Source organism: Rattus norvegicus, chromosome X, assembly GCF_021556685.1.
Source record: "Rattus norvegicus strain SHRSP/BbbUtx chromosome X, alternate assembly SHRSP_T2T, whole genome shotgun sequence".
Taxonomy (NCBI): domain Eukaryota; kingdom Metazoa; phylum Chordata; class Mammalia; order Rodentia; family Muridae; genus Rattus; species Rattus norvegicus.
In genome coordinates, this window is record NC_141554.1 from 7,202,355 (window position 1) to 7,209,476 (window position 7,122).

At 41.7% G+C, this 7,122-nt stretch overlaps 1 pseudogene; it reads right to left on the reverse strand.

Moving 5' to 3' along the window:
• Positions 1–5,751: 5,751 nt before the first annotated feature.
• On the reverse strand, positions 5,752–6,707 carry LOC134484047 (heterogeneous nuclear ribonucleoprotein A1-like; annotated as a pseudogene).
• Between the last annotated feature and the right edge of the window lie 415 nt (positions 6,708–7,122).

The following is a 7,122-nucleotide window of genomic DNA, read 5'->3' on the forward strand; positions in this document are numbered from 1 at the left end:
TTCCCCCTGAAGTCCTTTTATTGTTGAGGATAGCTTTAGCTATCCTGGGTTTTTTGTTATTCCAGATGAATTTGCAAATTGTTCTGTCTAACTCTTTGAAGAATTGGATTGGTATTTTGATGGGGATTGCATTGGATCTGTAGATTGCTTTTGGTAAAATGGCCATTTTTACTATATTAATCCTGCCAATCCATGAGCATGGGAGATCTTTCCATCTTCTGAGGTCTTCTTCAATTTCTTTCCTCAGTGTCTTGAAGTTCTTATTGTACAGATCTTTTACTTGCTTGGTTAAAGTCACACCGAGGTACTTTATATTATTTGGGTCTATTATGAAGGGTGTCGTTTCCCTAATTTCTTTCTCGGCTTGTTTCTCTTTTGTATAGAGGAAGGCAACTGATTTATTTGAGTTAATTTTATACCCAGCCACTTTGCTGAAGTTGTTTATCAGCTTTAGTAGTTCTCTGGTGGAACTTTTGGGATCACTTAAATATACTATCATGTCATCTGCAAATAGTGATATTTTGACTTCTTCTTTTCCGATCTGTATCCCTTTGATCTCCTTTTGTTGTCTGATTGCTCTGGCTAGAACTTCAAGAACTATATTGAATAAGTAGAGAGAGTGGGCAGCCTTGTCTAGTCCCTGATTTAGTGGGATTGCTTCAAGTTTCTCTCCATTTAGTTTAATGTTAGCAACTGGTTTGCTGTATATGGCTTTTACTATGTTTAGGTATGGGCCTTGAATTCCTATTCTTTCCAGGACTTTTATCATGAAGGGGTGTTGAATTTTGTCAAATGCTTTCTCAGCATCTAATGAAATGATCATGTGGTTCTGTTCTTTCAGTTTGTTTATATAATGGATCACGTTGATGGTTTTCCGTATATTAAACCATCCCTGCATGCCTGGGATGAAGCCTACTTGATCATGGTGGACGATTGTTTTGATGTGCTCTTGAATTCGGTTTGCCAGAATTTTATTGAGTATTTTTGCGTCGATATTCATAAGGGAAATTGGTCTGAAGTTCTCTTTCTTTGTTGTGTCTTTGTGTGGTTTAGGTATAAGAGTAATTGTGGCTTCGTAGAAGGAATTCGGTAGGGCTCCATCTGTTTCAATTTTGTGGAATAGTTTGGATAATATTGGTATGAGGTCTTCTATGAAGGTTTGATAGAATTCTGCACTAAACCCATCTGGACCTGGGCTCTTTTTGGTTGGGAGACCTTTAATGACTGCTTCTATTTCCTTAGGAGTTATGGGGTTGTTTAACTGGTTTATCTGTTCCTGATTTAACTTCGATACCTGGTATCTGTCTAGGAAATTGTCCATTTCCTGAAGATTTTCAAATTTTGTTGAATATAGGTTTTTATAGTAAGATCTGATGATTTTTTGAATTTCCTCTGAATCTGTAGTTATGTCTCCCTTTTCATTTCTGATTTTGTTAATTTGGACGCACTCTCTGTGTCCTCTCGTTAGTCTGGCTAAGGGTTTATCTATCTTGTTGATTTTCTCAAAGAACCAACTTTTGGTTCTGTTGATTCTTTCTATGGTCCTTTTTGTTTCTACTTGGTTGATTTCAGCTCTGAGTTTGATTATTTCCTGCCTTCTACTCCTCCTGGGTGTATTTGCTTCTTTTTGTTCTAGAGATTTTATGTGTGCTGTCAAGCTGCTGACATATGCTCTTTCCTGTTTCTTTCTGCAGGCACTCAGCGCTATGAGTTTTCCTCTTAGCACAGCTTTCATTGTGTCCCATAAGTTTGAGTATGTTGTATCTTCATTTTCATTAAATTCTAAAAAGTTTTTAATTTCTTTCTTTATTTCTTCCTTGACCAGGTTATCATTGAGTAGAGCATTGTTCAATTTCCACGTATATGTGGGCATTCTTCCCTTATTGTTATTGAAGACCAGATTTAGGCCGTGGTGGTCCGATAGCACGCATGGTATTATTTCTATCTTTCTGTACCTGTTGAGGCCCGTTTTTTGACCAATTATGTGGTCAATTTTGGAGAAAGTACCATGAGGAGCTGAGAAGAAGGTATATCCTTTTGCTTTAGGATAGAATGTTCTATAAATATCCGTTAAGTCCATTTGGCTCATGACTTCTCTTAGTCTGTCGACATCACTGTTTAATTTCTGTTTCCATGATCTGTCCATTGATGAGAGTGGGGTGCTGAAATCTCCCACTATTATTGTGTGAGGTGCAATGTGTGTTTTGAGCTTTAGTAAGGTTTCTTTTACGTATGTAGGTGCCCTTGTATTTGGGGCATAGATATTTAGGATTGAGAGTTCATCTTGGTGGATTTTTCCTTTGATGAATATGAAGTGTCCTTCCTTATCTTTTTTGATGACTTTTAGTTGGAAATTGATTTTATATGATATTAGAATGGCTACTCCAGCTTGCTTCTTCTGACCATTTGCTTGGAAAGTTGTTTTCCAGCCTTTCACTCTGAGGTAGTGTCTGTCTTTGTCTCTGAGGTGTGTTTCCTGTAGGCAGCAGAATGCAGGGTCCTCGTTGCGTATCCAGTTTGTTAATCTATGTCTTTTTATTGGGGAGTTGAGGCCATTGATATTGAGAGATATTAAGGAATAGTGATTATTGTTTCCCTTTATATTCATATTTGGATGTGAGGTTATGTTTGTGTGCTTTCATTCTCTTTGTTTTGTTGCCAAGACGATTAGTTTCTTGCTTCTTCTAGGGTATAGCTTGCCTCCTTATGTTGGGCTTTACCATTTATTATCCTTTGTAGTGCTGTGTCGCGCCCACCTGGACCGGCAAGGAAGACGCAACACCATTGGATCCTTCTCAATCAGCCTTTATTGCAGGAACACCTAGTTGATGATACGGGGACCCCGGGGAACAAAGGCACTCGCCTTAAATACAAGACAGGCTGTGGCTGTAAATTTGTCCACTGGGGATTGGTGGAGCATGAAATACCTATTTAGCATGAATATCATCCTGGCCTTGTAGGTGCTGGGGGTCTGCCAACACATGCGCTGTAGGTGTTTACCACAAACAACCACCGGATGTCGGCGCCATCTTTAGCCGCTCCCTACAGTGCTGGATTTGTAGAAAGATATTGTGTAAATTTGGTTTTGTCATGGAATATCTTGGTTTCTCCATCAATGTTAATTGAGAGTTTTGCTGGATACAGTAACCTGGGCTGGCATTTGTGTTCTCTTAGGGTCTGTATGACATCAGTCCAGGATCTTCTGGCCTTCATAGTTTCTGGCGAGAAGTCTGGTGTGATTCTGATAGGTCTCCCTTTATATGTTACTTGACCTTTTTCCCTTACTGCTTTTAATATTCTTTCTTTATTTTGTGCGTTTGGTGTTTTGACAATTATGTGACGGGAGGTGTTTCTTTTCTGGTCCAATCTATTTGGAGTTCTGTAGGCTTCTTGTATGTCTATGGGTATCTCTTTTTTTAGGTTAGGGAAGTTTTCTTCTATGATTTTGTTGAAGATATTTACTGGTCCTTTGAGCTGGGAGTCTTCACTCTCTTCTATACCTATTATCCTTAGGTTTGATCTTCTCATTGAGTCCTGGATTTCCTGTATGTTTTGGACCAGTAGCTTTTTCCGCTTCACATTATCTTTGACAGTTGAGTCAATGATTTCTATGGAATCTTCTGCTCCTGAGATTCTCTCTTCCATCTCTTGTATTCTGTTGGTGAAGCTTGTATCTACAGCTCCTTGTCTCTTCTTTTGGTTTTCTATATCCAGGGTTGTTTCCATGTGTTCTTTCTTGATTGCTTCTATTTCCATTTTTAATTCCTACAACTGTTTGATTGTGTTTTCCTGGAATTCTTTTAGGGATTTTTGTGTCTCCTCTCTATGGGCTTCTACGTGTTTATTTATGTTTTCCTGGAATTCTTTCAGGGATTTTTGTGTCTCCTCTCTATGGGCTTCTACTTGTTTATTAATGTTTTCCTGTGCTTCCCTAAGTGTGTTCATGTCTTTCTTGAAGTCCTCCAGCATCATGATCAAATATGATTTTGAAACTAGATCTTGCTTTTCTGGTGTGTTTGGATATTCCATGTTTGTTTTGGTGGGAGAATTGGGCTCCATGATGGCATGTAGTCTTGGTTTCTGTTGCTTGGGTTCCTGCGCTTGCCTCTCGCCATCAGATTATCTCTAGTGTTACTTTGTTCTGCTATTTCTGACAGTGGCTAGACTGTCCTATAAGCCTGTGTGTCAGGAGTGCTGTAGACCTGTTTTCCTCTCTTTCAGTCAGTTATGGGGACAGAGTGTTCTGCTTTCGGGCGTGTAGTTTTTCCTCTCTACAGGTCTTCAGCTGTTCCTGTGGGCCTGTGTCTTGAGTTCACCAGGCAGCTTTCTTGCAGCAGAAAAGTTGGTCTTACCTGTGGTCCCGAGGCTCAAGTTCGCTCGTGGGGTGCTGCCCACGGGCTCTCTGCAGCGGCAGCAACCAGGAAGACCTGTGCCGCCCCTTCCGGGAGCTTCAGTGCACCAGGGTTCCAGATGGTCTTTGGCTTTTTCCTCTGGCGTCCGAGATGTGTGTGCAGGGAGCAGTCTCTTCTGGTTTCCCAGGCTTGTCTGCCTCTCTGAAGGTTTAGCTCTCCCTCCCACTGGATTTGGGTGCAGAGAACTGTTTATCCGGTCTGTTTCTTTCAGGTTCCGGTGGTGTCTCAGGCAGGTGTCCTGCTGCTCCTGGGCCTTCCCCCACGGGAGCCCAGAGGCCTTATACAGTTTCCTCTTGGGCCAGGGATGTGGGCAGGGGTGAGCAGTGTTGGTGGTCTCTTCCGCTCTGCAGCCTCAGGAGTGCCCACCTGACGAGGCGGTTGGGTCTTTCTCTCACAGGGTCTGGGAGCAGAGAGCTGCTGCGGGCCGGGATTCGCGGGTGTGGGACTTCCGGTAAACACAGAACGTGCCCGGTCCTAGAGAAATTCTGCTTCCGTGTGTCCCAAGCTCACCAGGCAGCTTTCTTGCAGCAGAAAATTTGGTCTTACCTGTGGTCCCGAGGCTCAGGTTCGCTCGTGGGGTGCTGCCCAGGGGCTCTCTGCAGCGGCAGCAACCAGGAACCAGGCTTTATTTATATATAAATCATTTCCTCAGAAATTTTATTCATTAATTACATAACTTTTCAAAATATATTTTCTTCTCAAGTCTTCTTTGATTACATAAGAATATTGAAAGAGGAACAGAGAGAGCAAACAGGAATTTCATGAGAACTAAAAATTAACATTATGATAAAATTAGTTTTCTTTAAACACAATATTTCCTTCTTTAAAATTGGTGTCATAAAGTCTTGCAGTTACAGGAATAACTGACAGGATGACTCTATTTGATTTGATTCTGTTTCAGTTTGGCATAAGATTAAAAGATGAAAATTTATTTCCTACTACCTTTCATATCTGACTTGGCTTTCTACAAAAGTTCAATCTCTAACCCTTATTTAATTCTTCCTTTCCTCCTTTCTATTTTTTTCAGCGTCATGATCAGACTTTTACATTTAGCAATCAACAGCATGTGTGAAAAAGGTCTACAGTAAAACCCTTTGTTGGAATGTTTTACACTTTCCACAGAACAGAAACTAAAATAACCTGTTATACAATTAGTCACAGATACAGTCCTGGAGTTTTTGCTCACACACATGAGTATTGTCTAAAACATGTCTTCCTTGTAGCAGCTAGGCCCTGCCACCACTGTGCTTGGCTGAGTTCACAAATCTGTTGTAACCTGTAGCTTCCCTGTCACTTCTCTGGCTCTCCAATCCTGCTAAGCTTTGTTTCCTGGCTTCAATTAGAACCTCCTGCCACTGCCATAGCTACTGCTGCTGCTGGAACCTCCATAGCCACCTTGGTTTCATGGTGTAGCAAAGTACTGGCCTCCACCACCATAAGGATCAGAGCCCCTGCCTCTGAAGTTTCCTCCTTTCGTCATCCAAAATTTGATCACTGGTTGTTGTAATTGCCAAAGTCATTGTAGCTTCCACCACCTCCAAAATTGCTTCCATCACTGCCAAATCCATTATAGCCATCCCCACTGCCACCATATCTACCACTACCATGGCTGCCACCAAAGCCACCACTGAAGTTCCCTCCTCGACCAAAATTTTCATTGCCACCAATACCACCTCCACGACCACCAACAAAGTTTCTGGAACCACTTCGACCTCTCTGGCTGGACAAAGCACTAACCATTTCTTGTTTTGACAGAGCCTTTCTTACTTCACAGTTGTGGTCATTCGCAGTATGGTATTTCTGAATAACAATCTTATCCACAGAGTCATGGTCATCAAAGGTAACAAAAGCAAAGCCCCTCTTTTTTCCACTGTCTCTGTCAGTCATAATTTCAATCACTTCAATTTTCCCATACTGCTCAAAATAATCTTGTAAGTGATGTTCTTCAGTGTCTTCTTTAATTCCACCAACAAAGATCTTCTTCACAGTTAAGTGGGCACCTAGTCTCTGAGAATCTTCTCTTGACACAGCTCTCTTAGGTTCCACAACTTTTCCATCTACCTTGTGTGGTCTTGCATTCATGGCAGCATCCACTTCCTCCCCAGTGGCTTATGTGACAAACCCAAAGCCTCTGGATCTTTTGGTGTTTGGATCTCTCATTACCACACAGTTGGTGAGTGTTCCCCATTGCTCAAAATGGCTCCTCAGACTCTCGTCGGTTGTTTCAAAACTCAGCCCTCCAATGAAGAGCTTCCGCAGCTGTTCCAGCTCCTTTGGAGACACTGACTTAGACATGACAACAGGGTGATGAAAGCACTCAGCGATGCTTCCTCGGCAGCATCAAGGAGCAGAAAGGACTCCTCTCTATTTTTTTATACTCAACATAAGACCACTATCCCTTTTCTTTGAGTCTTAAAATATTGTGCAGCCCCTTTGCTGATTCAAGGGTGGTCTATCAGTAAAGTTCTAGTCTGACAAGTCTATTCAGAAAGGCAGAAAGTTCATGGAACCAAGATGCCCGCCTCTCTGTCTGCCTTGAACCCCTGTTTCATTGTGATTCCTAACTTAATTACAATTCTGGAAAGAATAGAAGAGCGTCAGGATTCTTAAAACTGCCTACTATTGCCTTCAGGAAATTACCAACCCTTGTCATTAATTTGCATAATCAAACTGTCAACACAGCTCCCTGCCCCAAATCCTGTGGGGGAAA